Genomic DNA, 17,437 nt, shown 5'->3' on the forward strand with positions numbered 1-17,437 from the left:
ACCCTGAACACACCCTTGACCATTCACCCCCTATTACACCTCCCCTGTTATGCAAGTACCTGTTGCCCCATCTTTTGTTTCATCACCATGTCACGTTCCAAAAATCCCCTTTTCACAGATGAAGAGTTAAGAGTCATGGTGGATGAAATCATAAGAGTTGAGACACAATTGTTTGGAGCACAAGTCCAGCATAATCCTCTCAGTAGGAAAATAAAAATGGGGGACAGTATAGTCTACAGAGTCAGTGCTGTAGGCACCACCCTGCGCACAAGGGAGTACATCAGGAAGAGGTGAAATGACCTCAGAGGAAAGGTCCATTCACCGGTCTCCAGGCACCAGCTGCAGGCCAAGAAGACTTGCGGTGGCCCTCCCACTGCCCCATTACAGCTACTACCCTGGGAGGAGAAGGTTCATGCCATCCTGCATCCTGAGGGCTTGACAGGAATACCTCGGGAGTAGAGTATGGTAAGTCACAACACTAAAAGGTCACCAAAATGCCATGTCATGCATGAACATAAGTCACTGTTTGCCTCATTTACTGTCACTCCACTCATCAGCCCAGTGTCCACCTGTCCAAAGGCTACCTGTAGGCAAATCACAATTGAAGAGTACTCACCTGGGGAGATGACTTCTGGACAGTGTGTGTAGTACCGAGACTGACATGACTACAAGTCCCAGGAGCCACTGTCCCCTTAACTACAAACACTACCACAGCGGTATCATGATACTAGACATCTGTATTAACAAAGATAATTTCAAGCGGACTCCCCTGGGGAGGATGACATTTGTACAGTGTGTAGCACAAAGAGTGACATGTCTGCAACTACTAGTAGGCCTTGGGTCTGTGACTCCAAAGAACAGCACAGGTCTCACAGGCACAAATACACCTGTCTATAATCACTCCAATTCTCTACACTCCCCTGAGAGGATAACATATGTCAAGTTTAGGGAAGTGGAGGGACTGACATGACTGCCAAGGCCAGGAGGCACTGTCTCTGTGACTGCAAACATAAGCCCAGTGGTCACTTGCCAAAATACCCCTGTTTGACAACTCTCAATTTAAGTCTACTTACCTGGGAGGATACCATTGGTAGAGGGTGTGTAGTAGAGGCACTGACCTGACTACAGCTCACATTAGACCCTGTTTCTGTCACTACAGCCACCACACCAGTGTTCACTTGCCCAAATACACCTGTGTATCAACTCTCAAATGAAGTTTACTCACCTGGGGGGATAACATTTGTATACTGTTGGACTTTTGCTTATGCAGGGTCATCCCCAGTCTTTTTTCGCCTCCTGCCTCCTATTTTTTTCTGACATGTTGCTGTTGGCTTTTCAACTCTGAGCACTTTACCACTGCTAACCAGTGCTAAAGTGCATATGCTCTCCTGTTTAAATTGTATGTAAGTGGTTTATCCATGATTGGCATATTTGATTTACTGGTAAGTCCCTAGTAAGGTGCACTAGAGGTGCCAGGGCCTGTAACTCAAATGCTACTAGTGGGCCTGCAGCACTGGTTGTGCCACCCACATAAGTAGCTCTGTAATCATGTCTCAGACCTGCCACTGCAGTGTCTGTATGTGTATTTTTACACTGTAAATTCGACTTGGCAAGTGTACCCACTTGCCAAGCCTAAACCTTCCCTTTCCTTACATGTAAGGCACCCCTAAGGTAGGCCCTAGGTAGCCCCAAGGGCAGGGTGCAGTGTATGGATAAGGTAGGACATATAGTAATGTGGTTTATATGTCCTGACAGTGAAAATACTGCCAATTTCGTTTTCACTGTTGCAAGGTCTGTCTCTCTCTCATAGGATACTATGGGGGCTACCTTTAAATATGATTAAAGTGTAGATTCCCCTAGAGAGTAGATGGACATGTGGAGTTTGGGATCCCTGAACTCACAATTTAAAAATACATCTTTTAGTAAAGTTGATTTTAAGATTGTGCGTGTGGAAATGCCACTTTTAGAAAGTGAGCATTTTCTTGCTTAAACCATTCTGTGACTCTGCCTTGTTTGTGGATTCCCTGTCTGGGTCAGTTTGACAGTTGGGTTGTTTGTCACCTCACACCAGACAGTGACACAAAGGGAGCTGGGGTGTGATCTGCATTTCCTGATTAGCTATCTCTGCTAGGAGGGAGGGGTGGAGTGGTCACTCTCATCTGAAAGGACTGTGCCTGCCTCTGACAATGCTGTCTCCAGCCCCCTGGTGTGTGTCTGAGGCCTTGCCTGGGCAAGGCAGGATTTCACAAGAAGGTGTGAGTCCCCTTTGAAGAAAGGTGACTTCAAAGACTAAAATGGGTATAAGAAGGGCACCCAAACTTACAAACTTTAGAAACACTTCTGGAACCAAGAGGAACCCCTGCCTGGAGAAGAGCTGATAGCTGAGGAAAAAGTGCTGCCCTGCCTGTGACTGTGCTTTGTGGAGCTTTCCTGCAGTGCTGCTTCTGCCAGAGTAAGAGGGCAAAGACTGGACTTTGTGTGCCTTCCATCTTGAAGAAGAAATCTCCAAGGGCTTGATGTAGAGCTTGCCTCCTGTTGTTGAAGTCTCAGGGATAGCAAAGACTTCTTCCTGCCAGCACCTGGAGTCTCTGGAGAGACCCCTACTCTGCTCTGTGGTGCCCTTCCAGTTCCTGGGACCCTGAAAGGAGAGGCTGGCAGCCTAAGGACAAAAATACACGCACCGAGCGCCGTGCGGAGAAAAGATCGACGCGAATCCGATCGCGGCTGAGAAAACGACGCGACGCCGGTTCCGCAGCTGAGAAACGACGCCGCAGGAAACGCGACCGAAAAACCGACGCCCGGAGCAGGAGAAACGACGCGCAGCATCGCTGACGGAGGCTGAGAGATCGCACCCTGCGCCGCGGGACTTTCGGATCGTCGTGTGGCTGGCTTTTTCAACACGCACCGCCGTGCCGAGTTGTTTTCGACGCACACAGCCGTGCAGGGTTACTTTCGACGCACACCGCCCGTGCGGGGTTATTTTTGACGCAAACCAGGTACATTTTCACGCTAGCAGCGCTAGTGTGGTGTTACAACTACCTAAAGACTCTTTTTATTTTAAACCTTTAAAAAAATCATAACTTGACTTGTGTATGTTGGATTTTTTGTCGTTTTGGTCTTGTTTTGTCTAGATAAATATTTCCTATTTTTCTAAACTGGTGTTGTGTCATTTTGTAGTGTTTTCATTGAGTTACTGTGTGTGTTGGTACAAATACTTTACACCTAGCACTCTGAGGTTAAGCCTACTGCTCTGCCAAGCTACCAAGGGGGTAAGCAGGGGTTAGCTGAGGGTGATTCTCTTTTATCCTAACTAGAGTGAGGGTCCTTGCTTGAACAGGGGGTAACCGGACTGTCAACCAAAGACCCCATTTCTAACATTGGAAGCAGCGACGGGATTGGACTTGTATTTGTACTTGACATACAGTAATTAAGTGTACACTACTGTTTTGATCTCAGACCACTACGTGACCACATACTACTTGTTTGGTGATCTTTTGATTTTTCTCTTAAGGACTCTTTTTATTCTACTTCCATGATTTTGCTGATCCCTTGACTGATTCTTTTTACTTCATTGGGAAATTATTTTTTTCTGCCTTTTGGAACTTTGCACTTGTGACCATCATGTCTCAATCTGGAGATGCAACAGCTGGAGCTGTGTTTGAAATGGAGAAACTGAAGGAGTACTCAGTTGCTCAATTGAAACAGTTCCTTAAAGATCTTGACTGTCCCACTGAGAGCTCCACCAGGGAGGGGGAGCTGCAACAGGCACAGAGGGCCTGGGTGACAATCAAGAAGGCTGGAAGGCACACAGAGGAGGAGAATATGGGGGGGGGAGTGCAGAGGATACACAGTGGTGTAGTGGAGGAACCTGTTACGCCTGGGGGGAGGGTCCCCAGGAGGGATGGCAGGGTGTCACCCAAGGGTCTGACTCCTGAAGAGTTACAGGACAGACAGGCAGAGAGGGAGTACCAATGGGAGCTGAAAAAGCTCAATTGGGAGTTGGAAGAAAGGAGGAGGAACTTAGAGATTAAAAAAATGATTTATGCTTACGAGCTTAAATTGAAAGAGCTGGAAGTCATGAGGGCTGAGTCCAGCTGGAATGGTGGCAGCAGCAATTGTATATCCAGTGATGCTGCAGAAGTGCACATGCCCAGAGAGGTGGTGCCCTACTTGAAGGAGGGAGTTAACACACGCCAGGAGGTTCAGGGGTATGAGGTAGCTCCAGTGATGCACAGGGTCCCTGAGGTGGATTGGGGAACTGGCATGGGGAGTCATATTCCTACTGGTGGGAGGGACACTCTACTGACTCTAGGTGAGAGTGACAGGGAGAGGGGTTCCCCCCAGGTAGAAGTCCTGGTTATGGAGTGTGAAAACATCCCAGAAGAGTGTGGGTTGAGTGTCAGGGACAGTCAGGTACTGTCTCACCAGTCTCAGGAGGGTGATGTGGGGTGCTTTTTCAAGGCAGAGTCACTGGATGGTTGGGTGAAGGGTACTTTGGTTAATTCATGTGAGGGGCTGAGTGATGTAATTGCTGGAGAGCATATGTCTAGTCCTTATTTTCCAGAGCTATGCCAACACCAGGTGGAGTGTGAGTTCTCTGACCCCAGGGAGCTTACAATGGAGGCAGACTTCTGGGTGAGTACCAGAGAGTCTGAAGAGGCATTTGGGGGTGCTCCTGAGAGGAGTGGTCTAGGTAGTTCCCAACCAGGTGAGGTAGGGAAGGATTGTAGTGTCCCAGGTAGGTCCCAGTGTAGTGGGATGGGTGAGGGACCCCATGTCCAGTCTCAGAGGAGAGGGAATGGGGATGGGTTGAGGCCCAAGGTGCCCGAGATCCGGTCCCAGGTCCTGGAGGGTTCCCTGCGGGAACACCAGGAGGGGAGCCTAGCCTGTACCATAGGGCCATCTGTTGAGGGAGACCCCACAGTGTCAGGAGAACTTGGGGGGGCGGCTGTAGCCAGCGTCCCACCAGTTCTGGTGTCTGGCAGTACCACTCCTAGTGAGGGGGTGCAGAAGTCCAGACAGAGGGTTGAGAGGGGGTTGCGGACCCCAGTGGAGAACCTGGAGGGTCAGGGGTCAGCTCTGAGAGCAGAGCCCCCCATGAATGACCTTGGTAAGACCATTTCTGGGTTGGGGGGAATCCAGACTCTGTCAGATGGGCAGAGGTCAGGAGACCTGCGCCAGCCAGACTCTTGTGTGGCCCTTCGGGACAGTGTGTCCCTTGAGGGGGGTAAGTGTGCCCCCCTGGAAGTCCTGGTGTGCCAGGCAATGGTTCAACCGCAGGGTGGTGACTCTGGGTTGAATGATCAGGTTCAGGGGGTAAACTCTGACCTGATGGGGGGTAAGTGTGCTCCCAAGGAAGTCCTGGTGTGCCAGGCAGTGGTTCAACCGCAGGGTGGTGACCCTGGGTTGGATGACCAGGTTCAGAGGGTAAACTCTGACCTGGTAGGGGGTAGGTATGCCCCCCAGGAAGTCCTGGTTTGCCAGGCAGTGATCCAGTCTGTGGGTACAGACCCTGGATTGGGAGGCCAGGTTAAGGGTGTCCCCCCTGACCTGGAGGAAGGGGCTACTGCTAACAGTGCCCCTACCATGTTGTCTTCTGGGGGGGCCACTCCTAGTTGGGTGGTTCAGGACCCCAGAGGAGAGGGCAGGGGGAGGGAAGCCTCACCCCTGGCCCTGGTCCAACCTGAAGGTACAGACCCCAGGTTGGAGGATCAGTTGCAGGTTAACATCCCTGCACTGGTGGAAGAATTGTGCAGGACTGCTTCTACAAGCACCCTGACAGTTTTTGACTCTGGGGGTGCCGCTTCTGCAGGGAGGTTACAGAGCCCCAGAGGGGAGGACCAGGGTCAGGTTGTCATCCCTGACCTGGTGGAAGAGAGAGTGGTCAAAGGGTGCCAGGCACCTGGGGCTACCACCCCCCACTCTCCACAGTCACAGTGGTTAGAGAGGCCTGAGGTCGGGCTCTCATCCCTGACAGTTGTCTGGGGCCACTGTGGCTTGCTGTCCTGGTGGACAGAGTTGCCCCTGGGGGGGGGAGGACGAGAGTCACACCCCGGGGGTGGAGTGGGCAACACCACTGTGTTGGCCCTGGTGGTACTATCTGCCCATTGCAATACATCTGTGAGCAAAGTAAAGTTAGGTGTTGCACAGATGGTGTCTGTAGATGTGGAGAAGGGTTCCCCATGGGTTAGCTTAGTGGGCCCTGAGAGTATGGACAGAGGGATCCAACTGGAGTCAGGAAGGCGTAGAACTGGAACATGCCCCTGCTGTTGTGGGCCTGGGTCCCTGTTCTATCGCCCCAATCAGGGAAGTACATCAAGGTATTGATTGTTCTCCCCTGGCTTTAGGCTGGTAGGGGGTCGTGTTGGACTTTTGCTTATGCAGGGTCATCCCCAGTCTTTTTTCGCCTCCTGCCTCCTATTTTTTTCTGACATGTTGCTGTTGGCTTTTCAACTCTGAGCACTTTACCACTGCTAACCAGTGCTAAAGTGCATATGCTCTCCTGTTTAAATTGTATGTAAGTGGTTTATCCATGATTGGCATATTTGATTTACTGGTAAGTCCCTAGTAAGGTGCACTAGAGGTGCCAGGGCCTGTAACTCAAATGCTACTAGTGGGCCTGCAGCACTGGTTGTGCCACCCACATAAGTAGCTCTGTAATCATGTCTCAGACCTGCCACTGCAGTGTCTGTATGTGTATTTTTACACTGTAAATTCGACTTGGCAAGTGTACCCACTTGCCAAGCCTAAACCTTCCCTTTCCTTACATGTAAGGCACCCCTAAGGTAGGCCCTAGGTAGCCCCAAGGGCAGGGTGCAGTGTATGGATAAGGTAGGACATATAGTAATGTGGTTTATATGTCCTGACAGTGAAAATACTGCCAATTTCGTTTTCACTGTTGCAAGGTCTGTCTCTCTCTCATAGGATACTATGGGGGCTACCTTTAAATATGATTAAAGTGTAGATTCCCCTAGAGAGTAGATGGACATGTGGAGTTTGGGATCCCTGAACTCACAATTTAAAAATACATCTTTTAGTAAAGTTGATTTTAAGATTGTGCGTGTGGAAATGCCACTTTTAGAAAGTGAGCATTTTCTTGCTTAAACCATTCTGTGACTCTGCCTTGTTTGTGGATTCCCTGTCTGGGTCAGTTTGACAGTTGGGTTGTTTGTCACCTCACACCAGACAGTGACACAAAGGGAGCTGGGGTGTGATCTGCATTTCCTGATTAGCTATCTCTGCTAGGAGGGAGGGGTGGAGTGGTCACTCTCATCTGAAAGGACTGTGCCTGCCTCTGACAATGCTGTCTCCAGCCCCCTGGTGTGTGTCTGAGGCCTTGCCTGGGCAAGGCAGGATTTCACAAGAAGGTGTGAGTCCCCTTTGAAGAAAGGTGACTTCAAAGACTAAAATGGGTATAAGAAGGGCACCCAAACTTACAAACTTTAGAAACACTTCTGGAACCAAGAGGAACCCCTGCCTGGAGAAGAGCTGATAGCTGAGGAAAAAGTGCTGCCCTGCCTGTGACAGTGCTTTGTGGAGCTTTCCTGCAGTGCTGCTTCTGCCAGAGTAAGAGGGCAAAGACTGGACTTTGTGTGCCTTCCATCTTGAAGAAGAAATCTCCAAGGGCTTGATGTAGAGCTTGCCTCCTGTTGTTGAAGTCTCAGGGATAGCAAAGACTTCTTCCTGCCAGCACCTGGAGTCTCTGGAGAGACCCCTACTCTGCTCTGTGGTGCCCTTCCAGTTCCTGGGACCCTGAAAGGAGAGGCTGGCAGCCTAAGGACAAAAATACACGCACCGAGCGCCGTGCGGAGAAAAGATCGACGCGAATCCGATCGCGGCTGAGAAAACGACGCGACGCCGGTTCCGCAGCTGAGAAACGACGCCGCAGGAAACGCGACCGAAAAACCGACGCCCGGAGCAGGAGAAACGACGCGCAGCATCGCTGACGGAGGCTGAGAGATCGCACCCTGCGCCGCGGGACTTTCGGATCGTCGTGTGGCTGGCTTTTTCAACACGCACCGCCGTGCCGAGTTGTTTTCGACGCACACAGCCGTGCAGGGTTACTTTCGACGCACACCGCCCGTGCGGGGTTATTTTTGACGCAAACCAGGTACATTTTCACGCTAGCAGCGCTAGTGTGGTGTTACAACTACCTAAAGACTCTTTTTATTTTAAACCTTTAAAAAAATCATAACTTGACTTGTGTATGTTGGATTTTTTGTCGTTTTGGTCTTGTTTTGTCTAGATAAATATTTCCTATTTTTCTAAACTGGTGTTGTGTCATTTTGTAGTGTTTTCATTGAGTTACTGTGTGTGTTGGTACAAATACTTTACACCTAGCACTCTGAGGTTAAGCCTACTGCTCTGCCAAGCTACCAAGGGGGTAAGCAGGGGTTAGCTGAGGGTGATTCTCTTTTATCCTAACTAGAGTGAGGGTCCTTGCTTGAACAGGGGGTAACCGGACTGTCAACCAAAGACCCCATTTCTAACATATACTGTGTGAAGTAGAGGGAGTGACCAGACTGTAACTCCCACGAGACACCGTTCCTCGAACTCCTAACACCATCCCAGTTTACTTCAGGCCAAACAGACCTGTTTGTTAAATCCACAACGCAGTTTACTCATCTGAGGGGATATCCTCTGTTTTGTGCGTTAAGTACAGGGACTGGGTTGCCTACAGCTCACAATAGGCCCTGTTTCTGTCACTACAACCACCAGACCAGTGTCCATGTCTCCAAATAACCTCATTAGGTAACCCACAAATGAAGTATACCCATCTGGGAGAACAACATTTGTTAAGTGGGGAAGTAAAGGGAGTGACATACATGGGAAGGCCAGAAGGCACTGTTTCAGAAACTACAAACACAAGCCCAGTGGTCACTTGCCAAGATACCCCTGTTTTTTAAATCCCATCTGAAGTACACTTACCTGGGAGGATAACATATGAAAAGTGTTTGGGTGTATAGGGAGTGACCTGACTGCAACTCTCAGCAGGCCCTGCAACTGTTACTCCAAACACCAGACCAGTGGTCACTTGTCAAAATACACTTGCTTGCTAACTCTCAATTGAAGTTTACTCACCTGGGAGGGACAATGGTACAGATTATGCTCAACTCAGAGATGTGTCTGCCTACCTAGCTCCATCTTGACTTGCTAACTTAAGATGAAACTAGTGAGGACAGGAAGGACGCCCTGCCCAGTGTGCAAACAAATAAGCCCCAAGGTCTCAAGATGCATCACCAGAATGGTATTGGCAGCAAACACATTCTCACTGTACTCTCCACATGATCACTCCAGCCACATATACAACAAACTCCTGCCTCTGCCTGCATCTCAATCAACTAGGCCACAAAATGGCCTAAGCCACATCCTGCACAGCCACTGTTTTGCCTGCACTGGTGGCAAGAAGGCATTTCCAGGACATCCTCCAAAGTGAAAATGATCTGCACATCACATCAGCTGCTTGGGTCAAAATGAATTGACAAACTTCACACATGTTAAGTCAAAACACCCAATACTATGATCACTTGGCAAAATTGGATCAATTGCAACTTAACTTTGAACAAGGTCTCTGCTTACTGTAACACTAAACTGTTGCAGGTAGATGTCACAATACAACCAGTAACATTGTACATTTCACATCAACAGGTCAACCTGTCACTGGGCACACAGAGGAGACCCCCCCACCTCATGATGCTCTCAGTGAGCACAGCATTTCTGGACTGCTGGACATGGAGGCCACCCCTGGCCCATCTGGGAAACCTAGTAAGACGACTACAGTGAGTCTTACTGTGCCCATATCAACACCTCCCATCCTGGTTACCTCAACACCTCAGGCAGCCATTCACCCCTCAACTTGTGCACTAAGCACAGTGTTGACAAACTTGTGCCCCCCAGTCCTGGATCCTGAGTTGCGTTGCAACACTTCAGACAATGAAGGTTCAGGAACAAGTAGGAATGGGCAACCTGTTGCAAGGGCACAGGTCCCTGGGGTAGAGTGCATGGGAGGGATGCTGTTGGCCAGTGGGGTGAGGCCCCTGGGGTTGCCGTCAGACAGGACACCATAAGCCATGTCTTGAGGGTCTATTAAGAGTCCCAAGGTGTGATGGGCCAGGAACTGAATAAACTCTAGGAAATCAAGAAGCTACAGAGGGTCATCCATTGGGACATGCGGGAGCAATGGGAGGCCATAACACCAACATGGCCTCCCTAACAAGGGTGTTGAGGGACGTCAACACCTCCCTGGATAAAGCTGTTCAACATCACTCCACCCCTTCTTTTGGAGTAGCAAAACCAGGCCCATCAACATCAGTGCCAGCCACTGGAATGGAGGCCCTGCTGGGGAACCACCTGGCCCAGACACCCCTGCCTCTGTAGCAGCAGACCCCTCCCACCCCCGCAAGTGGGGACGTCCAGCAAAGAATCCAAGAGTAGCAGATGGCTAGACACCCACCACTGCCAGCAAGTGCCCACTTCATAAGGAACCCAATTTGTGTGCCACACTTACACTCAGTTGACTTTTCCTGAAATGCCGACCAGTTCCAATGAGAGGAGTTGCTGGACCTGGCCCTTTTTGCAGGGTCATCCCCACACTTTTTGCCTCCTTCCTCCTATTTTGTCTGACCTTTTGCTGTTGGCTATAGGAGTCTGAGCACTTTATCACTGCTGATAAGTGCTAAAGTGCAGGTGCTCTCCCTTCTAAAGTTGGTATGACTGGCTTACACCTAATTGGCACATTTAATGTACCTGTAAGTCCCTTGTACAGTGGTATCCCTATATCCAGGGCCTGTAAAGTAAATGCTACTAGAGGGCCTGCAGCGCTGCCTGCGCCACGCACAGAAGTAGCCTGTTTCAGGCCTGCTAGCGCAGGGCCTGCATGCGCAGTTTACTGCCATAGGGACCTGGCATCTACATTTACTTACCAGGCCCAGAACCCCCCTTTTACTACATGTAAGTCCACCCTAAGGTATGCCCCAGCTAGCCCTATGGGCAGGGTGCTATATATGTAGAAGGCAGGACATGTGCCTGGTTGTGGGGCCTGTCCTGCTAGTGACAAACAGCTTATTTGATTTCTCACTGATGTGAGTGCTGTCTTGCTCATAGGATTGCTTTAGAAATGCCCTGCCTTATGACTAACTAGGGGGTATTGTCTGATTTATGAGGGATAGCATAGGCATGTCTGGTATGGTTGTAATGGTAGTAAGAAATACTGCTTACTTGTGTAGGTGGATTTTTTATTACCATTTTGAAATGCAACTTTTAAAAAGTGGGCATTTTTCTGTGCTTATGGCTACGTTTTGCAGCTTGACTCCAATCGATGTCTGGGGCAGAGTGCCAGCTGGGCTTTATGCATAATTTTAATACAGCCTGTACACAAGGAGGGTGGAGGTGTCACAGAGGTGCCTCTGCATATTGGATTGTCCTGGGCTGAGAGAGGGAGAGGTGGGGCACATCTGCATTTGCAAAGGCTGTGCCCTGGCCTCACACAAAGGGCTCATTTACCCCCCACTGATGTCTGGAGCCTCTGCTGGAGAGGGGACAGCCCTTGAACCAGTTAGTAAAGACTGGAAACTCTTCTTTCCCTTTTGTGGAGACTGCGCAAAATTAGTATAAGTACAGAGGTTTTTCCCCATATTTTGAGACACTAATGGACTTTTGAACTGGGCACTGGATGCTGCTGCGAGGACTCACCAGGAACCGCCTTGGGACTGCAGCTGTTGTGCTCATCTATGACCTGCTAGGTCATTGAGAGGGACTGCCACTACTTCTTGAACCTGATGCTGGCCTGCTTGCAGGGACCCTGTAGCCCAGTACCCCATCTGTTGTCTCCAGGGGCTGGGTAATGTGCCCCCTGTCCCCTTTAGCTGTTTGTGCCTCACAGCGCTGGAGAGTGCTGTATTTAAATGATTTCCATAGCAAAAGACGAGCGTTCTGCCATTCTACATTTCTACTTTTCCCTGCAGGGAAGTGCTGGAGGTATTCCTGAGGAGTGATTTACCTTGTGTATTGAGAGCTGTGTGTGTGCGTGCCCCGCGCACAGGAGAAGCGCCCTCCATGTCGCCGCAACCTGGGCAGGTCTTGAGGAGCCGCTGGCAGAGAGTGGTCGAGCATGGCTGAGCCGTGCTTGTGTGGTGCCCCCTGAGCGCTTGATGAGGGCCCCTGGGGCACAAGCAGGCACCTGCTTTGGTGCGCTCACCACCCCAGCCCGGGACAGTGATCCGAAGGAGCTCGCCCACCGGGTCGGGTGCGGGCGCGGGCGTGCTGGACAGCGGAGGAACAGCTGCCATGAGAAAGGGTCAGCCATCATAGAGCGGCTGCCCTCCAAAGTCGCAGACCTCCCTGACTGACATCAGACCCCATGTTGGACCCAGGTGGCTCCCCGGTAAGGGACATCCCTGGCACATTGCGCAGGACGGAAGGTGGAACCCTCATTGGAGGGCCAGTCCCTGCCGAGCCCTTCGGTGGCTCTAAGGAGGTGCACCATGTGAGGGGCTGCTGCGGAGCCATGCGGACACAGACAGCCTTCGGAGAAATTCTCTTTGTTTGTGAATATTGGGGAATCGGAGTTGGCAGGAGCTGCCCGATTCCCCCCTGATCGCAGTGCTGTACTTAAGAGGGTAGCGACCCCCATGAGGAGAGTGGGGTTGTTACCAGATATCCTACGAAGGTTACCATATTCCTGGTAATAGGAGTGCACGAGCTCTTGCATTTCATCTATGGGGCTGGGGTTTACCGCCCCTTTGAATAATGTAGATGATGGTGCTTTCATGGTAATGTCCTGGCGTGTTTGATAATATCTGGTCATGATGACCGGTGAATTTTGGTAATAATGATGACAACGTGACTACTGCTTGTGTTGCCGAATAACCAGAAACCAATGTGTTTTATGTGACTACTGCTGACCTTTACTATTGTTTGCCTATCTAGGCCATATTACATTATGATGTTGCAGTGGTCCATGGTCCGCAGGTCTAGCAGTGGACGGCAAACAAGAGGTTGATGCCTCCTCCCTCTCCCTGGGTACCTATGTGTGACAAGACATGATTTGTAACATTAGTCAGTGTGTCCACTGCAACATACATGATGCATGCCAACAATATCATGTGACATAGCATTTCAGACTGCATAAACATGGCACCCAGTACACATCACAGCTGACGTCTACACAAGTCACATGTGACCCACATGTTTTCACACACGTCCACTACATGGCATTGGATCAAACTAGGACATTGTGCAACACAATTGCCCCATCGAAATGTGACTGCCTCCCCAAGTGCAAAAAAGACTGTAGATGGGGATGTACCATGCACTGCTGTTAAATGCCATCTGTGCCCTGCAACATGATAACGTTGTTTGAGGCAATGGACCTACTTGACAATACAATATAACGATTTTAGGGTGTGACGCAGTGCAAATAATCCAGTACAGCATTTCAGGGCTCCAAAACAGCAGCTGTCTAACCTACCCCACTGGACATTAGGAACCGCCGGCAGAAGTCGTCATGTCAGAAGGCAGTTGCAACCACGGCAGACCCAGCCATAGGCTAATGTTGCTGCCTGTGGCGGTGACAACCGTGTACGTGGTGGACATGACCGTCATGTTCTGCAGATTCACTGACTCCACCCCTAACACTGCTGCCAGCAAGACCTCCACTACCTGAGCTGCTATGTACCGCCACTGGGAGCAATCATGCCATGTTCCTGCCTTCTCTTCCGAGGAGCTGAGGAGGCTAGTGGATGAGGTCCTACCCCAGTATGAACAGCTCTATGGTGCACCAGAGGAGCAGGCAAGTACCTCATGTGCACAGTTTTCTCTGTACTTCACCATCTTTTCCCTACTCATAGGCTAGAATGTGGCAAAGTGTGCCAGGTTGACTACTGATGTGCCTGTTGTTGCAGACTGTGTGGCAGCAATGGGAGGGACAATGTGAAGGTAATAGTGGTGAGTTCCATATTTAAAGTTCATTCACATTGTGTTATGTGGGTGTTTTGAGTTCCTAGATCCTCCTTGTGTTGGATGTACATACCTAAGTGAGGATACATTACTGACATCCACTGACATGTCTTTCCTCATAATTGTTGTAGATGCCAGACAACATATATGTGCATGACAGCATGATCTGATTATGCATGGTGTATGAGTAATTTGTGAGTAATGTGAGCAATGTGTATGGTGCCACAGAAATTTCTTTACACATCTGCCCTTTCTAAACTGTTGTTTGGAAGGCATATCATCAGTCACTCTGCCCTTCAGGTTGCCACACAGACCACATGCCAATTTGGTGTTGGTTACATGATGTGCTGTCATACATGGAAGTGATGGGAATGCAGTATCATGCAGGTTCTGTCTGCTCAGCCTGCAGAGACCAGGGCCTGTCACATATATCTCCCAGTATGGATCCTAGTCTAGGCTGGGGTGGAGTCACTGTGGCTATACAACTGTCGCACTGTGCCCACTCCCTGTACCCCAGCAGGTCCTGTCATGTATGCCATATGAGGCTTTGATGTAAATTCCTGCCCAGAATGCCTAATTCTTTTGATTAGATTGGGAATTGATACAGAGGTAAATTACTACTCTAGTCCACATGTGCACTTAGGGGCATACTTATACTCCGTTTGCGCCGAAATTGCGTGTTTTTTTTTAACGCAATTTCGACGCAAAACTAACTCCATATTTATACTTTGGCGTTAGACGCGTCTAGCGCCAAAGTCCATGGAGTTTGCGTCATTTTTTTAGCGTGGACACCTACTTTGCGTTAATTATATGCCAAGGTAGGCGTTCCCGTCTAAAAAATCGACTCCGAGGCATGTGCGTCGGATTTATACTCCCGGGCAAAAATCACGCCCGGGAGTGGGCGGGTCAAAAAAAATGACGTACGGCCGCTTTTGCGCCGTTTTTTAGCGCCTGCAAAAGGCAGGCGTTAAGGGACCTGTGGGCTCTGAAGGAGCCCAGAGGTTCCCCCCCATGTCCCCAGGGACACCCCCTGTCACCCATGCCCACCCCAGGAGGACACCCAAGGCTGGAGGGACCCATCCCAGGGACATTAAGGTAAGTTCAGGTAAGTGTTTTTAAAAAAAAAAAATTGTGGCATGGGGGCCCTGATTTGTGCCCCCCTACATGCCACTATGCCCAATGACCATGCCCAGGGGACAGAAGTCCCCTGGGCATGGCCATTGGGCAAGGGGGCATGACTCCTGTCTTTGCTAAGACAGGAGTCATTTCTATGGGGGTTGGGAGTCGTAAAAAATGGCGCAAATCGGGTTGAGGCGAAAAAATTGCCTCAACCTGACTTGCCCCATTTCTTGACGCCCAAGCTCCATATCCCCCTACGCCGGCGCTGCCTGGTGTACGTCGTTTTTTTTAACGCACACCAGACGGCACCGGCGGCTAACGCCGGCTAATGTCATTGAATAAATACGGCGCCCGCATGGTGCTTCAGAATGGCGTTAGCCGGCGCTAATTTTTTTGACGCAAAACTGCGTTGGCGCAGTTTTGCGTCAAAAAGTATAAATATGGGCCTTAGTATCATTGTCAATGTGTGTCTTTGAATCATGACAGGTCCCTTACTCCCACAGCCCTGTTTTCACCTTCCCACAGGTCATAGTTGCCCTGTGCAGGACTATTGCATAAATGGCCTTCCCACAATGCAGACAGTGTGTTGATTCCTGGGAGGCCATGATATGTGACTCAGTACATTGGTAATATAGCAGAAAGTGTACAACACATGCCTTTGTTTTTTGGATGCCATCTCTGCAGGATGGACACATATGTCCAAATGAGTGTTTTGTGGTACAGGTACCTAACACAGAATCCCACCACTTGAAGTGGTGTGAGTCTGCATTTGTTAGTCGACATGCCCACACATGGACAGGGTAGTAACTTTCTGTACCCACCATGCCAGTCCCTTCATTGTTACCCATGTGTAATATTTGAGTTTGTACTCTGGTATTTGCCTGTAGGTATTGTATGCAGAGAGTAATTCCCACATAGTGTGAATGTGCTGGTCCATTAATTCCTAAGGAGATTACCCTTTAGAAGCCACAGAGGTGTGATGTGTCTCATAGTGGCTCATATCTCAGTCAGGTTGCTAGGGCATGGCCTAAATGATGTCAGTAAGCTTGCTTAGTCATTGTAGGGCCTGAGCAGGGCAGTGGGCTAGTCTGCAGATGGAGAAATCTTATGTCTGTAGTCATGTCCCTGTACTTATTGGCTTGCATGTGTCACACTTGGGGAGTATTGACACATAGGAAAGTTCGAGCTTGATGTTACTGACATGTATGTGACAACAATTTGTGATGAGACTTTGAACATGATCTCTTGATTTGTCTTTTTCAACCACGCAGGGCAACACCTATCAAAGGAAAGGTATATGGAAAGCCATCACTAAGAAGGTGCGGACCCTGGGGGTCCACAGCCGGCAGAGCGCCCACTGCAGAAAAAGGTGGGAAGACCTGAGATGCAGGGACTGGAAGATCGTGGAGGCCCTGCTGTGGATGTCCTTCCAACGTGGGTAAAGTGCCTGTCGGACCATGACCCCCCTAATGTCCTGCATTCTGGCGGTGCCCTATCTGGAGCTTGATGGGTGTTATAGGGCAGCACAGCATCCACAAGGGGATGAGTAGAGGGCATATTCCTTCCTGTTCCATTGCCAAGTGATTGATTAGGTTCTCACAGCTCCCCCTGACAATTAGGGCTGAGCCACGTGTCACACAGTAGATGAGTGATTCTTTGTGTAGACATGTTGTATTGTATACTGATGTGCCTTGCCTATTGGTTCAGGGACCTAGGACACAACTGGTAGAATCCACAAACCACTTGCTCTGCAGGGACGCCATATGGGTGTGCACATTGATCAATCAAGTACTGTTTGTTGTTGTAGTGTGTGTAATGTCTATGCAACAGAACTACTCCTAATTGTTCCAGGCCAAAGTATGTAGGTGATGGATCACTGTCCTCTGCCATGTGTATGTGCAAATGTGTATATAGGCATCTGTCACCCAGAAGCTGGTTGTCTTCAGCATATGATGGGTGCTGGTACCTCACTGCAGTCTGTAATGTGAAGATGTCCAACATACATGTGACAGGGCTTACATTATTCTTTGGCTGCAGCTGTAGGGCAATACTTTCCCTTGGTAAGTGAGGAATGTCCATTGACATGATTTATGTGCCTTCATTGTTTCCAGCATTCCTTGTGCCTACATGTCAGCATATGTCCCTTTCTCTTTAGAAAACATTTGTAAGCTGTAGTTTCATGCATGGTCTACCTATGTTGATGGGATAATGTCTGTATTCCCGCACATATATGTGCATGGCAAACTGTTTGTGGAATAGTACATTTACAATGGGGATACATTTTATGTTGTGCCACATACAGGAGTGTGTCAGCAATGTTTATTGTCACCCGCCATAGCATGTCATTTGGCATGTACGACTG

Source organism: Pleurodeles waltl, chromosome 5 (genome assembly GCF_031143425.1).
Source record: "Pleurodeles waltl isolate 20211129_DDA chromosome 5, aPleWal1.hap1.20221129, whole genome shotgun sequence".
Taxonomy (NCBI): domain Eukaryota; kingdom Metazoa; phylum Chordata; class Amphibia; order Caudata; family Salamandridae; genus Pleurodeles; species Pleurodeles waltl.